This window comes from Eumetopias jubatus, unplaced genomic scaffold (assembly GCF_037043125.1).
Source record: "Eumetopias jubatus isolate StellerSeaLion01/CBP00866 unplaced genomic scaffold, mEumJub1_p1.0 scaffold_5, whole genome shotgun sequence".
NCBI lineage: Eukaryota > Metazoa > Chordata > Mammalia > Carnivora > Otariidae > Eumetopias > Eumetopias jubatus.
The window spans coordinates 59,817,145-59,841,901 of record NW_028274811.1 but is presented as its reverse complement, the minus strand read 5'-3'; the positions used below and the strand labels follow the sequence as shown (position 1 = coordinate 59,841,901).

The window sequence follows — 24,757 nt, the reverse complement described above, 5'->3', positions numbered from 1 at the left end:
TACTGGCACATAATAAGCATTCAGTAAATATTAGCTACTATTACTGTTGCGTCCTTGCCTCTTCTTCCTTTGTCCTGAGTTTAAACTTTGCCACTATAGGGAGGAAGCCATGGGGGAACTCAACTTGCTCCTTATACCTGATGGGTGTGTATTAATCTCAGTCCCTGAAGGAAGTAAGATGGCAGAATCAAATCTGGATAATTTAAGGAGCATTTATTCACAAGGAAGACTAGTTTAAGAGGTGTGGCTGGAAAAAAATAAAAGTTGTGGCTGGTGTAGAGGACCACAAGTGATAGTGGCAATAACGTTTTCACCATCTTTAGGTTTGAGGGGACAAAAGGAGGCAGATGTTGCCAGAACATGAAAGAACAGAGTCATGTAGAATAGGCCAATTTGACAGCAGCACTGACCCTCCGTCAATGAAATGACACATCCAACTTGGGTCAGGGAATAAATATCCAACCTTACTCTTCTCCCTTCCTCAGATCTTCTTTGGCACTCCAGTGGCTAAATCCAACAGAAAGCCAGCGGGCAAGGAACCCAGTTAATGTTTTCCACACAAGTGAGCCTTCCAGGGCAGAAAGTCAGGTGGGAAAGAGTGGAGATCTGTAAGGACAAGGGGAAAATATCTATCACAAAGGGGCTCACAGGTTTCTTTGTGTCATAGATTGGGATCCTTGGGAACAGACTTGTAGACAGAGTCACAGGCAAAAGATTTATTAAGGAGTACTCTGAGGAGATATACCTGTAAAGAGAGGGGCAGGCAGACCTGGGACACGGGGAGAAGCTGACTCATGATGCAGTTGCAACCCCAGGCCTCAGCCTATTCCGTGAGGTGCTGTGGAACTGGGATGGTTCTTTAGAGGGGTCTCAAAATTGAGGCCTCGGGGACACCTCTTTGTCCTTATGTATCAGCCAGCCAGGGTACAACCTTGGGCTAGGACTGGGCAGTGCCTGTGACCTAGAAAAATTCACAGGGAGGGATACAGGTATGAGCCGTTAGCACCTGGAAGGTGGGTGAAGGAATCTGTGTGGAGTACTACCGTGTCCACTACACGGTGTGTGAGGGTGAAGGCAATTAGCTGATCAGATGGCCAAGAACAAGTGAGATACTGAATACAGAAATACCAAGATACGTTGCTGAGTTGAGGTGAGAAGGGTTAAACAGAGTAAAATCAGATGCTGAAAGGCATTTGAAAAAATTCAAGTTCTATTCGCAGTGAATACAGAAATAAAAATAAACCTCTTAATAACATGAAAATACTGTGGATAGATACCTCCTCAACGTGGCAAAGTAACCCTACGTATCAACCCGAGAGCTGAAATCATGCTTCCTAGGAAACACCAGCCTCCTTCCCACGAAGGTCATCATGATTATTTTATATCGTTCTGGAGGTAGTAGCTATTGCAGTACAAGACAAGAAACAAGATGTATAAAAATAGGAAAGGAGGAATAAAATTTTCATTTGAACTGCAAAGATAAAAAATTTTTCTCTTATCCAATTAGCTGAGACAACAAAGTTTGCTAACATACTTGATTGGTCACAGAGTGGAGAAACAGGCACTCAGACACAGTGGTAGTGGGACAGTGATGACTACGCCCTCTGGGAGACAATCTGGCAACAGTCATTAACATTAAACACAGGCCTATTTTTTCCCTAGTGATTGCACTTCTAGAAATTGATCTCATGGATGTATTCACATATGCAGGCAAGAAAAAAAATATAAGGATACTAACCTCAGCTTGGTTTATAATACAAAGGAAACAGACTAAATGTTAAGAGATGCAATGCTATGGAACTTCTATTTATTTATTTATTATGAAAGATTTTTATTTAAGAAATGTCTACACCCAACATGGGCCTCGAACTCACAACCCCGAGATCAAGAGTCAAACGCTCTACCGACTCAGCCAGCCAGGCACCCCAGTATGTAACTTTTATTTATTTATTTATTTTTAATTTTTTAAAAGATTTATTTATTTGAGAGAGAGAGTGCATGCGTGAGCGGGGTGAAGGGCGGAGGGAGAAGCAGACTCCCTGCCAAGCAGGGAGCCTGATGCGGGACTCGATCCCAGGACCCTGGGATCACGACCTGAACTGGGGGCAGATGCTTAACCGACTGAGCCACCCAGGCGCCCCACAGCATGTGACTTTTAAAATGAATGCAGCGGATTTGTTTATACTAATATGAAGTGATGGTCAAGGTATGCTGTTGAGTAAAAAGAATCAAGAAGCAGGAAAGGTATATGCTCTGCTATTTTTGTTGTGTGGGGTTTTTTTTTTTTTGAAAAAATGTATGCATAGAAAAGAAGGATACATAAGAAAACTGGGGACAGTGGATACTTCTGGAGATTGAAACGGGGTATTTGGGAGGGTATATAAGAACACATAAGAAGGAAAGATTTTTTTTATTACATTTTGTACCTTTTGAATTTTATACCTAGTCAAACATTAATGTAAATAAATCAACCAAAGAGATGAACCCAAATCAAGCAAAGACTTAAAACAACACAACTGACAACAACTTTTTATAAATAGCATCTATGTGAAAATATGTCAGAGATGGATTACAGAGATTTCTCATCTTCTAGCCTATCACTGTGGGGGAGAACAGAAATCCCTTCTGTGTTTTGTCCAGGAAAATGACTGAACATTCTCAAGTCTACTCAATTTTTTTTTTTAAAGATTTTATTTATTTATTTGACAGAGAGAGACACAGCGAGAGAGGGAACACAAGCAGGGGGAGGGGGAGAGGGAGAGGCAGGCTTCCCGCGGAGCGGAGAGCCCGATGCGGGGCTCGATCCCAGGACCCTGGGGTCATGACCTGAGCTGAAGATAGATGCTTAACGACTGAGCCACCCAAGCGCCCCTCAAGTCTACTCAATTTTTTATTTTATGGCTTATAAGGCCAGGTCTCACGATGAACGTGGGATCAACACCAGGCTTCACCATTTTTGAGCAGGTTGGCAGGTATATCAGGCTCTCGGTGTTTGTAGAAAGGCACTTTGGGCTGAGATATGTCTGAACCCACCACAGGACCTGCCAGGGCAGCAGGACCGTGACCTCCATTGGGCTCCTGTTTTATGTGGCAAAAATAACAGCATTTCATATGACTCAGGGACAAATGTGCCTTGGCAAAAGCAACCTGAACATAGGTGGTCGCTGTCCAGAGCCTGGAGACTTTGCAGGGGTCACCACTCTCACCACCAGCGGGAAATTGACTTAGAGGGTAGCCCTTCCCCCTGAAAGAAAGGTTTGCCCTACAAACCAGTTCAAACCTGTTCACTCACCAGGCAATCCTTACTGTTGGTCTTCACAGGGCTTAATATAGATCCCTAACTATGAGACTTTAAATACCTTCCTTTTGATGCCCTTTCAAAATTTGAGGGAGCCAAGAAAAGGTTGTGAGATCAAACAACAGTCTCTAGGAGGCCACTTTTTGATGACTAGAACACGGGGCGGTGGCGGGGAGGGGGGGTTGCCAGAGCAAATCATACAGCTATGCCTCTGTATGATTTTGATGTAGTTTTAATAGCATGTATTATGGGTTCGGGGGAGGGGATCTCTATAAACAATTGTTTCTTTTTTTTTTAGACTTTATTTATTTATTTGACAGAGAGAGACACAGCGAGAGAGGGAACACAAGCAGGGGGAGCGGGAGAGGGAGAAGCAGGCTTCCCGCTGAGCGGGGAGCCCGATGCGGGGCTTGATCCCAGGACCCTGGGATCATGACCTGAGCTGAAGGCAGATGCTTAACGACTGAGCTACCCAGGCGCTCCATAAACAATTGTTTCTACTACCTAACTTCTGCCAGAAAGAATGGCTCAAGTTTCAATTGCTGCCTTCTGTAGTCATTCACCAGAATTCAAACAGCTCCATGTAGCAGGTCAAGTTATGCAGGTGCCCGGCTGTCTATTTTGCAGCTAATTCACTCTGGCAGGCACTTCAGGAAATTATGCTGTTCGGAATCAAATGTTCCACAGGAACATTACTGGACTTTTTTTTATGGCTGAATGGCAAAATTGATGATACCTGCTCTGAAAGATTTCCAGGTCAAGCTTATGTACGTCAGGCCCTACCCAAGCAGGATTGCTGGGAAGATAAATCCCATGACCTCACCGAGGTCCTAGAACGGAGGCAAAGGTGTTTCTTGAAGACAAATTCTGGCTGTGGCTCAGGTATTCTGCAGTCCTCCTTCCCTCAGAGCAGAAAGTTTGGGGCAGGGTTTTCAACTTGCTTACTAGAATAGCAGCCTTGCCACTGCTTTGCTGGATGTACAGATTTATGTATCCTCTATCAGTCAGCAGCATAAAATTCTAACACTACAATTTAGGTGGAGAACAACCTTGAACTGTAACGATTTCACTCTTTTAAAACCTAAGCAGAGAAAAGTGACACTTACCAAGATTATTTAAGGGACTTGTTATCCATCTACTTTTTGGTGACTTAAAATCCATCCTTGTATCACATCAGATTATTTTTTTTAAAGATTTTATTTATTTATTAATGAGAGACAGAGAGAGAGAGAGGCAGAGGGAGAAGCAGGTTCCCAAGGAGCAGGGAGCCCGACGTGGGACTCGATCCCAGGACCCTGGGATCATGGCCTGAGCTGAAGGCAGACGCTTAACCATCTGAGCCACCCAGGCACCCTCACATCAGATTATTGTAAAGCTATGTATTTGTATTTATGCAACATTAACTTAGTCCTCTCTGGAACCCCCATTACTGAGTTTATCTTTTTTTTTTTTTAAGATTTTATTTATTTATTCCAGAGAGCGAGCGAGCTGGGGGAGGAGCAGAGGGAGAGGGACAAGCAGACTCCGCACTGAGCACAGACTCAGTCTCATGACCCTGAGATCATGATCTGAGCTGAAACCAACAGACGCTTAACTGACTGAGCCACCCAGGCGCCCCCTAAGTTTATCTTTTAGAGAGTGCAAGGACCAGATTTTCTATAAAACTATTGAAGTTATTGACTAACATATCCTACAACATCTCCTTATATAAGGTATCACATGATGGGTTTATCTTATCTTAGGGGTTAGTATTAGGGGAAAAAGAAATCCCTCTGAAAAACTGGTTTCCTCATTTCCCACTCTAAGAGCAATACATTGTATACTCTTCCTTTTCTGGTTGGCAGAAATAGAATTAATAATCATGCACAGTTATCGTGCTAGCCTTTGGGGCTAGAGTATATGCTTCTTCCTTGTTTTTACGGTTTCGGTATTATATTTCTATCCCAATAAATGTGTTATATATTTATCTCTTATTGGAAGCTACTATATGGCCTAAATTTATTTTTAAGAAAAAGTAGTTCTATGAATTTATATTACCATAAAATACTCCCATAAAAATAACACTATGCTCATTAAAAATATAAAACAACAACCAAAAACCCCTCAGCAACAACAGACTATACCCAGGCAAGGAAAAAGATTTTAAAAATTTAAAAAGTCTAATAAAGAAAGAGGAAAAGTACTCATTATTTGTTTTGTTTTTTCATTCATTCATTCTTTTTTTAAATCAGTATCTGTTATTTATTTATTTATTTATTTATTTATTTATTTATTTATTTGACAGAGAGAGAGAGAGAGAGAGAGAGAGAGAGACAGCGAGAGAGGGAACATAAGCGGGGGGAGTGGGAGAGGGAGAAGCAGGCTTCCTGACAAGCAGGGGGCCCAATGTGGGACTCGATCCCAGGACCCTGGGATCATGACCTGAGCCGAAAGCAGACACTTAACGACTGAGCTACCCAGGTGCCCCTGTTTTTTTATTCATTAATTCTTTAATTCATTCATAATAGTTCTCTAAATTGCAGTAGTAAATATTGGTTATGCCAAATTCCATGCTGGAGGCTGGCATCTACACCCTTTTGGGAATTCCCAGTAGAGGAAAAGAGTGGGGAAAAGGATGCGGGTGGGGAGGGGTGTGGTTGTCCTATGTTCACTAAACATGCATGCTCCTCAGTTTAAGCTGCCCTGCGAGGTCAGTCCTGACTCCTCCTGGCCTGGTGAAGCAATGATGTAAACTCTGTGAGGGCAAGGATTTTTACCAGGCACAAATGAGCTCAGGTTTTCTATTGAATGGATGGATGGATGGATGGATGGATGGTTGGATGAATGAATGAGTGTACCTCATTGTGATGATGGTGATACGAGTGTCTGGAAACTGCTTCCCACAGAGTCTTTGCATCAGTGGGTTGTAGGTCTTAGAAAGGGGATTCACATCTTTTCTCTACCGAAACTGCATGCCTATAAATATAAATAAATTTGGTTGTGTTTTAAAATATTATGCTCCTTAAAAAATACCCACAAATGCCCAAATACCTTTCCCCTAATTTTTCATACCTATATACAAGACAATGTAATGTGAACATTATTTTGGGTTCTTTGAAACATTATGATAAAAACAACACATCATCCATTTAAAAAGCATCATGACATTAGAGAATCAGTCTAATTCAATGGCTTTCAAATTTCAGTGTGTATCAAAATCACCTGCAGGGCTTGTTAAAACTCAGGTTGCTGGACCCCACTTGCAGAGTTTCTGATTCACTAGGTCTGGGGTGGGGCTCAAGAATTTGCTTTTCTGACAAGTTCTCATGTGATGCTGAAGCAGCTAGCCCAGGGATCACAGTCTGAGAACCATGGCCTTAAAACCAGCTTTTCTTACCCAACTATGTGCCTAGTGTGACCCTTTGGTGGCTTCTGTTCTGAATGCTGTTGGCAAATGTGCAGAATGGTCTCAGGAGTGTGAGGCTGACTAATCTGGTGACTGTGACCTGCATTATCTGCAGCTGGTGGTTGATTGCAAAATGGAGCAATTAAGGATTAAGACATAAATCACAGGAAATTAAAATGAAGCACCACTGAGTAGAAAACCCATAAAATTGCTAGCATTCCTCTGCTTTGGTCACACACGTGCATCCTGCTTTGCTCGGCTGTTCTCCCCAACATGGATGAGACCACACCCAGAACAAACAGAAAACTGTCTTTGCTGTCAGAGAATGATCAGGTCAGAGACGGGCAAGAGGATGGAAGTAAATTCAATGAAAGAAGATTCTGGTGCTGATGATAAAGAAAAATGCCATTATATTCATTTAATTTTATAAATATCCATACTCTGTCTGTAACTGTGGCAGAGTAGAAATCAGAAATTTTGTTGCCTCGAAAAAGGGGCTTCTTTATGTCCAAATAATTTCTCTCTGAATTTTTTCTAGGAGTCAGAACTTCATGTAACTATTTTATATGGATTAATTATTGATTTTGATGATATGGCTTCTTAGAATAAAAACCTGAAGCATACTATAAAATATGAATTTGAAATGTAGGCTGATGACAAGGATACAAGCTGAAATTTCACAATGCTGATTAATAATTCATTGAACTTCTTGGAAATCTCTATTTGGATTTCTTCTTATTACCCTGGTTAAAATAATAAAAGTTGATTAGCACCAAGTAAAATGAATTGATATAATAATGTCTAGAAAATCTGGTAGGATTGATTTGACAAAATTAGTTTGAAAACTTTCTTCCTATTATATCCCTTCTATGAGGTCACGAAATCACTTTTCATATCACAGACTTCTCCAAATGGTAAGTTATTCTTTGATGTTTTCTTTGACTAATCAGAACAAGATGACAGTTTTTTTTTAATTCATCCTACTAATCTCCGAGTACTATTTACCTAAATCTGCTCCCTCTTCAATTCATAATGATTGCATTGATGCACATACTTTAGGATGGAATTGATTTAAATAAAATTTATTTAAATTGAAATTACTATCCAGGAAGATGGAATGTAATAAGTTTGCAGCTTCCTATCTCTTATCTGATTTAACCATAATATGGTTCTCAACTCATAAATAGGTATAACTTCATTTTTATTATTTTTTTATATAACTTCATTTTTAGAAGGCCTACACTATACATTTCTTTTTTATAAGAGACTCTTTTTTTTAAAGATTTTATTTATTTATTTGAGAGAGAGAATGAGAGAGAGAGAGAGAGAGCGCGTGAGGGGGGGAGGGTCAGAGGGAGAAGCAGACTTCCTGCTCAGCAGGGAGCCTGATGCGGGACTCCATCCCGGGACTCCAGGATCATGACCTGAGCCGAAGGCAGTCGCTTAACTAACTGAGCCACCCAGGCGCCTCTACGCTATACATTTCAAGTGGTGATTGATTTTGATAGTTTCTCAAACTATTTTTGCCATCTAATCAGGAAAATGAAGCATTTGAAACAAATCGATATGAATTAATTGAGAGGGCTAAACACCTCTGAGTTAACAGGTTTATCATGATTTTGTTTGGCATATTTTATAATATGTTAACATATCAATCAAAACAAAGAATAATGTACATGTACCTAAATGTTTTATTTGGTTAAAACAAGGCATGCAGAAATTTTTCTGAAGACACACAGAAATGTTGAAATTCACATGACCTGGAGAACAAATCTTTCACCCTCATCCCCTGACTTCTTGGGCACTGGGTACAGGACAGGGAGTTATGCAAACCCATACTTGCAGTCACTCCTTCACAGAAATTAACATAGGGGATGAGGGATATTTTGTGGCAGAATCTAATCTTGCTTAGGGAAAAAGAAGAAAAAAAGGCTGCAACTTCAGAGTTTGGGCCGGTTATGCATATAGGATAATGAGCTCGGTAAGCTTAGAAGCTTGGGTCTACCTCAACAAACAGATGCCAGTGTGGCTAAACAGTAATGTGCCAGGCCATCTCCACTGTGCACCTGGGTCTCTGTACTGATCCTTATATATACAGAGGGCTATCTGTTCTCTTAATATACTTTCCCGTGGGCGCCTGGGTGGCTCAGTTGGTTAAGCGACTGCTTTCGGCTCAGGTCATGATCCTGGAGTCCTGGGATCGAGTCCCGCATCGGGCTCCCTGCTCAGCAGGGAGTCTGCTTCTCCCGCTGACCCTCCCCCCCCATGTTCTATCTCATTCTCTCTCAAATAAATAAATAAATAAATCTTTAAAAATATATATATATATACTTTCCTGTAAGTATACTACCTTTGAAAATGATTGTTTTTCCTAACAAGAAGGTAGTACATGTATGTGTATTTTTATGTTACATTATGTTATGTTGTGTTATTTTATATGTGTGTGTCATTTTATTTTATTTTTTTAAAGATTTTATTTATTTGAGAGAGAGAGAATGAGAGATAGAGAGCACGAGAGGGAAGAGGGTCAGAGGGAGAAGCAGACTCCCCGCCGAGCGTGGAGCCCGATGTGGGACTCGATCCCGGGACTCCAGGATCATGACCTGAGCCGAAGGCAGTCACTTAACCAACTGAGCCACCCAGGCGCCCTGTGTGTGTCATTTTAATAGTCACCTCCAGGATGCTCTAGAAGAATGAAGGCTGTATCTTCAGGTTACACCAAGAGAAAGACTGAAAAGGCCGGATCTTGGAATACTAAAGTTCGGGCGCCTGGGTGGCTCAGCTGGTTAAGCGACTGCCTTCGGCTCAGGTCATGATCCTGGAGTCCCTGGATCGAGTCCTGCATTGGGCTCCCTGCTCAGCAGGGAGTCTGCTTCTCCCTCTAACCCTCCCCCCTCTCATGTGCTCTCTCTCTCTCTCTCTCAAATAAATAAAAATCTTTAAAAAAAAATGGAATACTAAAGTTCAATGTGGACTGTCTTGGACCATTTCAGACATATAATTCCCACACACTGATTGGACTTAAGAGATTTTTAAAGTTTTCTTAGCAAGATGTTTACAAGCCATCTCTCAGGATGAGTTAATTTTGCAGAACTAATGTTGCCTGTTAACAACAGCTAACATTAAATGCTTGACAAGTATTAATTCCCAGTAGGTCCTTACAACTACCCTGTGAGGTTGATTTTCATTTTTCAGAGGAAGAAGCTGAGGCTCATAAAGGCTAAGTCACTTTCCTTTGTCCCCCCAGTACTAAGTGGTAGTAGAGCTGGGATTAGGCCTTTCTCAGTCTGGTTCAAGAGCCTGCACTCTGTGATTGTGTGTGTGTGTGTGTGTGTGATACTTTGAAAAAAGAAAAGCTCATCAGAGTTGGGGCAAGTTCATCTCAGGGTAGCAGATGTTTTTATCCTTGAGGAGGAATGGCTTTTTGGTTCTTTTTGAAAGTGGGTAAACTGTCTTAGGAAGGACAGTAGGCCTTTACCTGGGCCCTGCTGATGGAGATACTCAGCCAGACTGATTTGGGTGCCACATCTCAGGAAAGCCAGAACCTCCCAGAGCTGGGCAACAAAAATAGGAAGGACATGGAACAGCTTCTACATGAAGCAAAAATTAGAAACTCAAGACACTTCCCCTTCACATCCCCAATGCCCAATCCAGTCAGAATCAGCAAAAGATAGGAGAAGAATTGCTGTTGTAGAAGCTGGGAGTTTTTCTTTCTTTCTTTCTTTCTTTCTTTCTTTTTCTTTCTTTCTTTCTTTTTCTTTCTTTCTTTCTTTCTTTCTTTCTTTCTTTCTTTCTTTCTTTCATCTTTCTTTCTTTCATCTTTCTTTTTCTTCCTTCCTTCCTTTCTTTCAAGATTTTATTTATTTATTTGAGAGAGAGAGCATGAGCAAGGGGTGAGGTAGAGGGAGAAGGAGAAGCAGACTCCCCACTGAGCAGGGAGCCTGATGTGGAACTGGACTCCATGACCCTGAGATCACAGCCTGAGCCAAAGGTAAGTGCTTAACCAACTGAGCCACCCAGGCGCCCCAGTTGTGTGCATTCTTTTTTTTTTTTGTAAGATTTTATTTATTTATTTGACAGAGAGAGACATAGGGAGAGAGGGAACACAAGCAGGGGTCGGTGGGAGAGGGAGAAGCAGACTCCCCACTGAGCAGGGAGCCTGATGCGGGGCTCCAGCCCAGGACCCTGAGATCATGACCTGAGCCGAAGGCAGACACTTAACCCGCCGAGCCACCCAGCTGTCCTCTTTTTTTTTTCTTTTAAGATTTATTTGAGAGAGAGCAGAGGGGAGAGGCAGAAGGAGAGGGAGAGAGAGTCTCAAGAAGTCTCTGTGCCCATTGCAGAGCCCGATCTCAAGACCCTGAGATCATGACCTGAGCTGAAACCAAGAGTCAGCCGCTTAACCGACTGAGCCACTGTTTTATTTTTTTTTTTTTTAAGGTTTTATTTATTTATTTGACAGAGAGAGAGAGACAGCGAGAGAGGGAACACAAGCAGGGGGAGTGGGAGAGGGAGAAACAGGCTCTCCGCTGAGCAGGGAACCCAATGCGGGGCTCGATCCCAGGACCCTGGGATCATGACCTGAGCCGAAGGCAGACGCTTAACGACTGAGCCACCCAGGCGCCCCACCACTGGGTTTTCTTGACAACTCCTTTAAGCTACATGGACGTAGACAAACTTCTTAACATTGCTGGCCTCAGTTTCCTTACCTATAAGATGCATTCTGCGTTTCCAGGGAAGAGTTGTGCAGCCAGGCAACATAGGGCAGCAGTTAGGAGCATTGCCTCTGGAACCAGCCCACCTGACTTTGTAACACAGTTCTTATTTAACTTCTCTCCACCTAGATTCTTCACCTATAAAACAGGGATATCAGTTTCTTTCTCACAGGGTTGATGGGGTGACAATGGGTTAGTACATATAGGTACAGTACTTGGCACTTCGTAAGCTCTCAGTGAATGTTAGCTATCAACACTATGAGTATTTAGTACAATGTCAGGGTCCAGCTTCATACAACTGAGATTATTGAGATGGCATCATCTTGGATTCTTTTTCTTGGTCTTTCCTAGCTTAAGAGGCTCAAGAAATCAGACTCCATTGTGACCCCATTCTGGACCCCACTCCTGTCCAAGCAAGGATCCCTCCAGCTCTGAGATATCGTCTAGGCAGCAGTTTGAGCGCGTGAAGTTGAGAGTTGGAGCAAGAGAAGAGGAAAGAAGTGGCATTAAGGCCAGATGAAGGGTGTTAGTACAAGTTGTGTTTAAGTTGGGAACCACCATGCTAATATGTGTGAAGCTTGATATCCTTATGCAAAGTCAACACTGATCATGAGCTTGGGCACCTGGAGGTGTCACTCTATCAGGTGGGTCCCACTCTCTCCTCTGTCGCCACCCATCTAACTCCTACCTGCCTGCATTCCGCTATTCTCCATTTCCCATCCACCCTGGCCATCACCACTACCTACATGTCATATTGTCAAGGGAGGTGTCCACATGCCACAGCAGAAAGTGGCCTCTGTCTGCTCAGCCTCAGGAGAGGAGCTTCATGAGTCCAAGGATGGCCAGAGCTGGACTCATCCTCTTGAAAAGGGTGAATGAAATGAGATAATTTTATAGCTGAGATTTTACCAAAATCCAATGTTTTAAAGCCCTCTAGGAAGAACAAACACAAATCCTACGGGGTCTCTTTAAGGTATACTCAAGCTCAAACCTTTCATTATAGACTAAGACTTGTAATTTAAACTATGACGTACTCCTTAATTTAAAATATATGCTCCTTAATTCTGAATATATTTTTTTTCTTAAAACTTTGAGTTTTAGGAATGAAAGGAACTTTTGAGGCCATACATTACTATGTCAGCATTTTTTAGATGCAGGAACTGAGAGGTAATGAGGTGAAGCCCTTTGTCCTTGTTCATAGGGCTAATCAATGAGCTGGGAAAAGAACAGACTACTCAGTCAAGAATTGTTTTCCTTATGTCACGGAGGACTCCTCCTCCAAAGTAATTATTGTTATTGCATGGCAGAGGGTTCTAGAATGGGAGGACAAGTGAAACTAGTAGCACCAACAACTCATGCAGAATGGTGGTTAAGAAAAAAAAAGGAGTACAGGGCCTAGGGCCATAGCAGCAGGGTCGGAATCCTGTCTTCCCCACTCACTAACAGCGTGATCTTGGGCAAGTTCTCTGTGGAGTCACAATTAGATATTGTGAAGTCAAGATTGACCTCTCTGCATAGTCACAATTAACCTGATTGCAAATGTTTCAGTGTGTTTGTGAAGTGTTTCACTCTATATTAGTGACAGAATCAGTATTAGATGCATGTAAATCAGGAAACATTTCTGTGTTTAAGTGCTGAATTTTTTTTTAAGATTTATTTATTTATTTATTTGAGAGAGAGCATGAGCAGGGGGAGAAGCAGAGGGAGAGAGAAAGGGAGAAGCAGACTCTCCACTGAGAGACTGCAGACTTCTCCACGTTAGGGGTGTCAACAGATAAAAAAGATATATTAATAACCAATTTACATCAAATTAGTCCATCTCAGGTCCCATTTTGAGATTCCTCCTCCATTGCTTGGAGATTGTATCCCAGTGGTGGTGTCTCCTGAGACAGAGCTTGAGCTCTGCTATCTTCATTCACTCATTTATTCACATATTCATACATTTGCATTTTCATTCATTGGTGATTTCAAGGGCTGACATGCAGGGGCATTAGCCACATCTCTCTCTCTCTCTTTTTTTTTTGAAGATGTTATTTATTTATTTATTGAGAGAGAGAGGGTGTGCAAGCAGGGGTAGGGGTATAGGGAGAGATAGAGAATCTCCAGTAGACTTCCTGCTGAGTGGGCGCCCATCGCAGGGCTTGATCCCATGACCCTGAGACATGACCTGAGCTGAAATCAAGAATCGGACACTCAGCCGACAGAGCCACCCAGGTGCCCCTAGCACATCTCTTTGATCACCATTATTTCCTTTTTTTTTTTTAATTTAAGATTTTATTTTATTTATATGACGGTGGGGGGGGGCACGCACATGAGCAGGGGGGAGGGGCAGAGGGAGAAGCAGGCTCCCTGCTGAGCAGGGAGCCCAGCCTGGGGCTTGATCCCAGGACGCTCGGATCATGACCTGAGCAAAGGCAGAAGCTTAACCAACTGAGCCACCTAGGCGCATTTCCTAGAGCAAATGTAATCTCAATTCAAGCTCTCTAATCTTCAGTTCCAATCAGATGATCACCTCCAAGTCATTTCCATATCACAACTCTAGAGATACTACGGCATTAATCTTTCATAAACATTTCTTTTTCAGACCCTGGGCTGGACACTGGGGATGTGGCTTAGATCAGGTTCTACCCAGGTCTCTGTCCTCAGGATTACTGGGTTGGGAGAGTGTCTGCTTGGGCCAAGGAAGAGAATTCTGGTTTCTCAAGATTCTTAAATTAAGAAAGACCTAGAAAAGGATCCAGGATATAGACAGCCCTAAACATTCTCAATTTAGCAAGGCTAGAAACTGTAACTGTGCTAGATACTCCTAGTGGGCCTTTCAGAAATAATATTTAACAATAATTGAGCACTTAGGAGCACCTGGGTGGCTCATTCAGTTAAGAGTCTGCCTTAGGCTCAGGTCATGATCCCAGGGTCTCTCTCAGCGAGAGTCTACTTCTCCTTCTCCCTCAGCCCCTGACCCCTGTTCATGCTCTCTCTCTCTCTCTCAAATAAATAAAGTCTTAAAAAAAAAAAAGTTTCATGAGTCAGACAGCATCCTGTCTAAACAAGTAGAGGGGGGCTCTGAGAATTTGTACAAAATGGAAGGTTTTTACAGGAAGGTGGGGGCAAGAAAGTTATTAGCAACAGAAAACATTGTTCCAGGCAAGGTCAATTTTCCTTTGTGGGAAAAGCAGGGGTCTTATCATGCAGATTACTTCATCTTTCCCTGGGGGGTGAGGGGCCCCTGTGGCACACTCTTTGGTGATCAGTAAACTCCTGACTGACTGGTAAGACTACCTTTCTGGGGGAGGTTGAAACTGCAATTAGATTAGGTATTAAGCCCTGATTTGTGGACTTGGCCTAAGTGACAGCATTTGGGGCCTGTTGTTTTCTTTTTAACCAACCTAACACCTGTAGCCCGGTTTATTTTATCTTCATCTTATTTTATTTTATTTTATTTTATTACTGAAGTATACTTGGCACACAATGTTATACTAGTTCAGGTGTACAACATAGTGATTTCAACAAGCCTGTACATTATGCTGTGCTCACCACACATGTAGCTACCGTCTGTTGCAATATCATTGGCTACATTCCCTGTGCTGTACCTTTTATCAGCATGACTTATTCATTCCATAACTGGAAGCCTGTATCTCCCACTCCCCTTCACCCATTTTGCCCATTCCCCTTCCCCCGCCCTTCCCCTTTGGTAACCATCAGTTTGTTCTCTGTATTTATGCCTGTGACCCAGTTTAGAAAACAATGTTCTAGATTATATGTACTTACTGATGAGACTGTCATCACTTTTTCAATTTTCCTCACAGGGGTATGAGATTAATGAGATAACCATTTGACATCTTGATGTGAAAGAAACTCATATATATAAGCTGTTATTGTCATGTTTATATATGATGAGGTAGTATATTTAGATATCCAAATGATAATGGAGAGTTTATGTTAAGTTTTTAATTTATTTGATTGATTTGTTGAATTTTTAAATTAATTTGGGTTTTTAATTGGACTACGAGTTTCAATGCACATGGGACCAAGAATTATGTCTTCTCTTTGTTGACAAGCTCTGTCTTTTCCATGTAATCTTGGTCTCTATGTTTTTTTGCATTTATTTTTACTTCTATCTGGAAACTTGTCTGACTGGTCTTTGCTTCTGAAGCCATCAGGTTATGCAAAAGTCTTGGCATACTTTGCTTGATGATGGCACAAATGACAAATTAAGTGTGAGGCAAATTCTTGTCAGATAACTTAGTCACATAATTCCAGAGAACCACTTGTACATATTAGTCATTAAAGTGTTTCTTTCCTTTAAAATGACTACAAAAGTTATGGAAATAGCAAAACGTTTTGTTCTTTTTCCTTTCTAGAGCTTTTAGTTTTTCTGCTTCAGTCTTCATGGCTAGACTTCTTTTAGAAGCCTAAAAATAATTATTCTCTTGTTATTGGGGTGTTTTTTTGCAAACACTGGAGTTGAAGTGTGACCTGATTTATTTTTATTGTTTCTGAGTTTGTTTATCAACATAATTAATATTATCAAAACTGTTCTTGGAACAGAACTTAATCCCTCAGCTTTTGTTTCGGATGCTAGGATGATTAGCTTTGGAGAAATAAATGTTGAAAAGTTGAATGCCGGGGTGCCTGGGTGACTCAGTCGTTAAGCGTCTGCCTTCGCCTCAGGTCGTGATCTCCGGGTCCTGGGATCGAGCCCCGCATCGGGCTCCCTGCTCCACAGGAAGCCTGCTTCTCCCTCTCCCACTCCCCCTGCTTGTGTTCTTTCTCTCGCTGTCTCTCTCTCTCTCTCTGTCAAATAAATAAATAAAATCTTAAAAAAAAAAAAGGAAAGAAAAGTTGAATGCCAGGCATAATAGCAGCGGTAGTATTCCTTGCCCTTCCTGTTTCTGCCCACGTGTGTTTCCACGCACATTTGTCTGTAATGTCTCTGAATTAATCCTGTTCCTCCAGTCAACAGAAATTTGAGAGTCCTCTTTCCTGAGCCTTTACAAATGAACTTCTTCCTACAAAGGAGCCACAAGAACCACTCACTGACACAGATTCCCTTTTCTAAGAAAAGGAAGTCACTTTTTTTTTTAAGATTTTATTTATTTATTTGACAGAGAGAGCGAGAGCAGGAACACAAGCAGGGGGAGTGGGAGAGGGAGAAGCAGGCTTCCCGCCGAGCAGGGAGCCAGATGTGGGACTCCATCCCAGGACCCTGGGATCACGACCCGAGGAAGGCAGGCGCTTAATGACTGAGCCACCCAGGCACGCAGAAGTCACTGTTTTTAACATGGCACTCCTTAGGCAGTCTTAGCTGGGATATTTTATTGAAATACCCAATTTAAAAAGCTTGGGTTCTGTGGGATGCCTGGGTGGCTCAGTCGGTTAAGCATCTGCCTTCGACTCAGGTCATGATCCCGGTGTCCTGGGATTGAGTCCTACATGGGGCTCCCTTGAGCATTGAGCCCACTTCGCCCTCTCCCTCTGCCCCTCCCCCTGCTTGTGCTTTGCACGCATGTGCGTGCTCTCTCCTTCTTTCTCAAATAAATAAATTCTTAAAAAAAAAAAACTTGGGTTCTTCAATAAAATGAATTTCAGCATTGCTGTTTTCACTCCCCTCTCTCTCTTCTTTCTTTTAATCCCATGCTTAAACCTCCGTGACCCAGTGGGATTTTCAGTTTCCTTAGTAAGAATATTCGTACACTCTGGTGTGCCGAGATCCTGGACTCACAGGACCTCACGTATCGAATGTCGTGTCAGCACTTAGGTTCCGCTTTAAAAAAAAAAAAAAGAACTTAGGTTCCGCTGATGACAGATTGTGCAGTAAATAGTGCAATAGTGAGTTGCTATTGTTTTACCAAAAGGGGTCATTTCTTTTGTCTTTAAGAGTACCTGATTTTAAGTTGCTAAGAGACTACAGCTCTGTCCGTATAGGTTATTCTGTTAATTTGGCTCTTTCCTTAACATTCCTACAATTCATTTATTTTATTGTCTGCCCCGCTATAAAAGTTACTGCTTTATCTCTGCCTGACATCCACTCCTTCACACTCCCCACCCTGGTTTCTAAAGAAAACCTGAAAGAATAAGGACAGAAGTCCATGCAAAGAGCCCACAGGCAAGGAACAAAGAAGAGGGAGAGGCTGGGGAGGGCGAACAGCTGGTGAGTGGGGTGGTTAGACCTTTCAGTGCTCCTGGGCTCTTTTTCCTCATTTACTTAACCTGCGGCCAGGACTTGGCCACGGAAGTTTCCTTTGGCTTCTCTTCCTGAATTCAAGACCATCCCCAGGGCACACTGCCTTAGAAGGCAATTGGCTCTCCTCCTTTTGGCCCATGGGGTGATTCTGCCACTGTACCCGCTGGCCTGGCATCATGGAAATCTGACAAGTCTGCCTTGCAGAGACAGAACAGATGGGCTTCTCTCCCTTTTTTCCTTTATTACAGTGGTGAGAGAGGGGCCTAGAGGAGGAGGAAGCTGCTGGTTGCAGAAGTTGCCTTCTAGAAGGGAGCTCTTGTGAAATTCACTCTGCAGGGAAAACAATCCTGTGGGAGTGTCATTTTCAATTGTGCTGTTGCTGGCATGACCATTTAAACTGTACTGTTTCCACTCCTCCATAATGCGCACATAAGTTTCTCTGCACCGTGGGCAGCAGGGATCCCATGGATACCTGTGCCCACAGAGCTGCAGGGTTTTCTGATTTAGAGTCAAGCAAAATCCAAGATACATATTTTTTGAATCGTGTGTTTTTATTGCTCAAACAATATATCAACATGAAAGATCAATTTTAATCATTATTATATATTTTAGCTATCCAAAAGAACACATCACTTCTCAACTCTCATTGAGGGGTGAGAACTCAGTGCTCATTATAATTTCCTGGGAGCTTTTAAAATGACAGAGGCCCAGGCCTTACCCTAAACCAGCTGACTCTGAATCTATAGTGGTGGGGCCCAGGCATCTGTATTTTTAATAAACTCCTCAGGGGAGTTGAGAACCACTGGGAGAAGACAATATTGTTGGTCTGTCTACTCTCCAATGAGTTTAAGAAGTTATCTCTTCCTGGTCACATTTCCCTCCCTAGGCCCAGAAGTAATCACCAGCCTAAATTTGGTGTTTAGTGTTTCCATTCAAATATTTTAACTTTTATCACATGTGTGTGTATGTTTGCAACTCCAAGTAATACATAGTGTGGCATTTATAAGTTTTAAAAACTTTGTATAAATGGAATCATGGCATATATATTTTTCTGAAACTTTTTTTGCTCAAGATGTATTCATATTCATACAGGTCATTTTAGTCCATCTTCATCGCTCTATAGCATTCTATTGTATAAACATAAAAACAATTTTTTTTGAAGTGAACCAGTGATTATACCATTTTAACAGAATTATTTCCATTTTGGAGGTATTTTCTCCCAGTTTTGTCTTCAAGCATACATGTTTTTAATAGTGATAATTTCCATTATAACTCAATTTTAGGTTTTCTTTTTCCATTTAGTATCATATAATAAACTTCCTTCCAGGGTGCCTGGGTGGCTCAGTCAGTTAAGCGTCTGCCTTTGGCTCAGGTCATGATCCCAGGGTCCTGGGATTGAGCCCCGCATCGGGCTCCCTGTTCAACAGGGAGTCTGCTTCTCCCTCTCCCACTTCCCCGGCTTGTGTTCCCTCTCCTGCTGTGTCTCTCTCTGTCAAATAAATAAATAAAATCTTAAAAAAAAAAACAACTTCCTTCCATGTTTTCATATGTCATAATGTTTATTTAATTAACTACATAATTTTCCTGTCTATTTATCATAATTTATCTAGCTATACCCCTAATTTTTACCCCTAATATATTTTTGTGGGATGGAGCTAGTAATGCCATGAGAAAGACTTGCAGGTACGCAGCTTACTCGATTTGTTGAATTATTTCCCTGGAGTAACTTTCCAAGAGTGGAATTATTGAATCAAAGGCTTTGAAAAATTTTATGATTCTTGATACATTTTATTTATTTTTATTTTTTAAAAAAATTTTATTTGAAATTTTATTTGAAATGAGTTCAATTTTTGAGTTCAAATTTTATTTGAAATGAGTCCCCAGAGTTGAATCTATTTAAGTAGATGAATACACAAAGCTAAATGGAATAGCAAATAAACAAGAAATAGCAAACACTGGATAATCAATTCCAGATGTGCTTTATTTTTTTTTTTAAAGATTTTATTTATTTATTTGAGAGAGAATGAGAGATAGAGAGCACGAGAGGGAAGAGGGTCAGAGGGTCAGAGGGAGAAGCAGACTCCCTGCTGGGCAGGGAGCCCGATGTGGGACTCGATCCCGGGACTCCAGGATCATGACCTGAGCCGAAGGCAGTCGCTTAACCAACTGAGCCACCCAGGCGCCCTCCAGATGTGCTTTAATGATCATTGAAAATCCTGTACTTAAGTGGCCTAATCTCTTCACTAAACCTCAGCCTCCTCCTCTGTAAAATGAGGTTATGATAAAAATAATAGCAGTGAGTAGTGCAACAACGTTTTTGTAGTGTTTATCACATCCTAGGCACTGTTCTAAACACATTACATGTACTAGAATTTAATTTGAATAACAACTCTATCATGTAGGCATGATTGTTATTATCCCTAGTTTATAGTTGAGGAGCCAAGGCACCACAGAGAGGTTAAATGACTTTTCTAAAGTCACAAAGCTGGTACATGGCCAAGCCAGAATTCTAACTCAGAAAGTTTGGCTCCAGAGCTGATGTTCGTAATCACTAAATAAATAAGATAGTTCGTATAAAATACCTACTTCAACGCTTGGACTATAGTAAGCACTCAATAAATGCTTGATATATATTTTTTAAGGATTTTTTAATTTATTTTAGAGAGAAAGAGAGTGTGAGTGGGGAAAAGGGCAAAGGGAGAGAATATCCAAGCAGAATGCCGCTGAGCGTGGAGCCTGATGTGGGGCTCAATCTCCTGATGCATGACCTGAGCCAAAATCAAGAGTTGGACACTCAACCGCCTGAGCCACCCAGGTGCCCCTATTATATTTTAAAAAAACAACTGAAGTAGTATAGGGAGTGACCAAATTGATTTAAAAAGCTCTAGAAAACGGTCAACAAGTGGAAGTTTCAGAAAGGCAAATTTTGACTCAACAGCAGTAGTGCATTTTTGGACACTGGATATGAACAAGGAAAGGCTGAATGACGACTTGTCAAGAATGTTGTAGAAGAAATGTTTGTATCAGATGGGTAGCTGAACTAGATGAGCTCTAAGGCAGTTTCCAACTGTAGGATTCTACGATTCGAGGCTAGAATCTTATGTTCTTTTACCACACAGTAAAGCTTCATTTGTTTTCTTTAATATTAGTTTCAGTTTATGAACCTTAGTGATGTTATTTTCATTGTAATTATCTGAATCATTCACCAACAAGAGCATGGCTTTGTAGTTTGTGTAACCTTTGGCAGTCTCTCATGTTGTAATGTTTGATGTGTTCTAATACCTGAACATTATAATGATGGGTTCTGGGGAAACGGACAAACATGTCAGTTACCCTGGTGGTCAGCCTTCCTAAGCAGCCATCTACAGGGTAACCGTCACTTGGCTAAATATCATTTGGAGTCTGTCATCTTTATCAAGAACATGCAGGCCCATGAAATGGGGCTTTAAATGTTTACAGTGAAAATTATGGGACCGTGATTGTGGATGTGAGTTGATGTCACATTTATAACAACCCAGTTTGCAAGTGACTCAAGGGAGTGCCAGTGATTTCCTGCTTGAAAGGGGAATTGCTGCCTTGATGGAAGTAATAATTTTGCTCAAGCCATGGGGAAGCCACACCTGACCTTAACGATTTGTGTTCCTTTTGGATTTCACTCTGTGCAATTATTTTGTCTTTATCCTGACATCTGAAGCAATCCTTCAGAAAAATGCACAATTTTGTATATCAGATTCATGTCATTTCTCCAAAAAGAGTCATTTAAAGGGAACAGTTAATTCCATTATAAAGATGATAATGGAATCCATAGTAAATATACTGGCTTGGTTCTGAGATTAAGTACCTAGAAAACAATTTCTCATTGGCTATATATTATTATCTTTGGTCTAATGTTTTAGATTGTGCTGAATGTGTAGTTACTATGGAGATAGATGAAAATAGGCATAGAGTTTTGGATATCAAATTGTCAACAAATTTACCATATAAAAATAAGATATAGAGTCAGAAAAGGGTGGACAAAGGCTTTCAGTTATGAGGCTTAATCTGTGATGTAGTGGGGAATGAGAAAGCCAGAGAGCAGTTGGACTTTAGACAATAGATTCTTCAAAATCTTAGGGTAAGCCATTTGAAATGATCATTTTTTGAGTCATCATCACTGAAACACACAATTTGCCTTATAAAGAAAACAATCTCTTTCTATTTAATGGGATTTGACTATTTTCTTTTTTCTTTTTTTTAAGATTTTTATTTATTTATTTGAGAGAGAGAATGAGATAGAGAGAGAGCATGAGAGGGGGGAGGGTCCGAGGGAGAAGCAGACTCCCTGCTGAGCAGGGAGTCCGATGTGGGACTCGATCCCGGGACTCCAGGATCATGACCTGAGCCGAAGGCAGTCACTTAACCAACTGAGCCACTCAGGCGCCCTTGACTATTTTCAACATTAGTAATAATTCTAAAATAAAAGCTACAGGTTGATTTCATGCAAACAACTCATGTAGTTATACATATAAATACCACTGACCTTTGGACAGCGCAAGGATTAAGGGTGCTGACCCCATGCAGTCAAAAATCTGAAAATCTGTGTGTAATTTTTGACTCCTTAAAAACTTTACTAATAGCCCACTGTTGATGGGAAATCTTACCAATAACATAGTCGATTAGTACATATTTTGTATATGTATTATGTACTGTATTCTTACAATAAAGCAAGGTAGAGAGAAGAAAATGTTATTAAGAAAATCACATGGGCGGCAGTTGCCAAGGAGCCTCCTTTGAACCAGGGCAACGAGGGCTGCAGGCAGGAGCTGGAGGAGCCTGGGGCCCAGCCGTGCCGCCTCGTTACGATGACCAGCGTGGTTAAGATGGTATACACTCTGCAACCCACTGTGCAGAGTGGCGGCCTGCCGGCAGACACACAAACTCAAGCCACTTCTAAGAGTCTATTACCCATTAAGTCCAAAGAAGTGGATGTGTCCAGACTTCATTCAGGAGGTTCAGAGAATGATATTACAAAAATCACCAAACCGAGACGAGAGAATGGGCAGGTAAAAGCTGCAGACACTGCCATGAGGAGGAACATCAGAAAGAGCTGCAAACCGCCGGGTAAGCAGAAACCAGAGGAAGAGCTCAAGGATAAGAACCAGCTCTTAGAGGCCATCAACAAGCAGCTGCACCAGAAGTTGACTGAAACTCAGGGAGAACTGAAGGACCTGACCCAAAAGGTGGAGCTGCTGGAGAAGTTTCAGGACAACTGCTTGGCAATTTTGGAGAGCAAGGGCCTCAACCCAGTTTTAGGCCGTGAGACCCTGGCATCACAGCGGGAATCCCCCGCAGATCACACGGACTCTATGTTGCTGTTAGAAACTTTGCAAGATGAGCTGAAGTTTTTTAACTAGATGGCCAAAAAGCAGATGGAAGAGTTACAGGCCTTAAAAGTCAAGTTGAAGATGAAAGAAGAAGAGAGGGCCCGGTTCCTAGAACAGCAGACATTATGTAACAATCAAGTAAATGATTTTACAGCAGCCCTGGAGGAAATGGAGCAGCTATTAGAAATGTGATAAAAAGCAAGTGACCAGATGGCTCCCACAGGGGAAGCCACTCAGGACATCTGCTTCTTGGCCATGACCTTCTAGAACTCACCATCCCCAGAATGGAGACATTTGCTGCAGTAGGATTAAGGACAGTCTATGCTGGAATGGCGCTTCCTCCTTCAGGCAAGCCAACGCCACCCTCGGACTGGTGGGTTCCCCCGAACCTCACACACACATAATTGAAGCCGACAAGGGAGTGGGGGTTGCAGAAGCTTGGATCGACCTTCTAGGCAACAAAGCGGCAGGCTATTAGAATCAGGAGACTAAACCAGCCACAGCCAGAGGATCCCAAAGGTCACATTCAGATGTGTAGGAAGAAAACCTTAATTGTGCATTTGGAGTGCAGAGGCTCCACGGGAGACATCAGTGAGAAGCGACGCTGTCCCCTTCTAACTTGGAACACATTCCGTCTCATCCTGGTTGGACTCTAGACCTCATTGTAAATTAATGAATGTGAAGTTATTGAAATGGCTTAATAAATGGGGTGAAGGTATAGATAGCAATAACACCTACCTGAAATAATAAAAAAAAAATCACATAAAAAAAAGAAAATCACATGGAAGAGAAAATGCATTTACAGTGTATATCAGATTTGTATTTATAGGAAAAAATCCATGTATAAATGGACCTGTGCAGTTCAAACCCCTGTTGTTCAAGGATCACCTGTATTTATACTCTGTGTTTAACTTAGAGACATTGTAACTCAAATGAAAACAGTTTTAAAATGCCATTTTATTTTAAGTAAGCTAAGGTTTGCTTTGTAATCTGACCAACTAATAAGCAATTATGACCATACATTTGGAGCATCTTGCTTTGGGGAATTCCAAAGACAGTAGCAAGCTGTCTGGCAGTAATTATAAGTGTCATTATCCTTGTGTTATTCATAATGAATCCAATAGGATGAGGGTGGTGTCTCCAGTCACCCTGGAACTTGAATTAGAACCTTTCAGACTTGAATGACAGCAGTGGGCAGTCAGAGTCACTGCTGTTTTGGAATGTAAGTAGCATTTCTAAAAGGAACATGTGTTATTTACATACATAAAGTAAATATAGAAAGATTGGCTTAGGCTAAAAATACTCAAGGTAAGTTGCAGGACTGGATAGTAAAAGAATGAGTTCATATTGTGGACTTTTCAAAACATAAAAAATTCGATCATATCTATTTAAGATGAAAGTCTATTTAAAAAAAATTTTTTTTTTTATTTATTTGAGAGAGAGTGAGAGAGCATGAGAGGGAGGAGGGTCAGAGGGAGAAGCAGAGTCCCTGCTGCTGGGTGGGGAGCCCAATATGGGGCCCAGTCCAGGGACCCTGGGATCATGACCTGGGCTGAAGGCAGACGCTTAACAGACTGAGCCACCCAGGTCCCCCGAAAGTCAATTTTTGATTCAAATAAAACAAGGGAGTTGAAAAAAAAGTTTGTCCAAGAAATGACAAATGTATATTATAGCCAAGTACCAATCTCAGTTTACAAATTACTCTTACGCAAATTATACTTTGACAACATCCTGCTATGTTTAGAGATTGCATGATTATAAATATGAAATTTAAAAATTATAAAATATATTTTATGGTGTGTAACATTTTTT

General features: G+C 41.5%; 1 pseudogene; it reads left to right on the top strand.

Annotated features, from left to right (window-relative positions):
• Positions 1 to 2,922: 2,922 nt before the first annotated feature.
• On the top strand, positions 2,923 to 23,213 carry LOC114217587 (small kinetochore-associated protein pseudogene; annotated as a pseudogene).
• Positions 23,214 to 24,757: the final 1,544 nt, after the last annotated feature.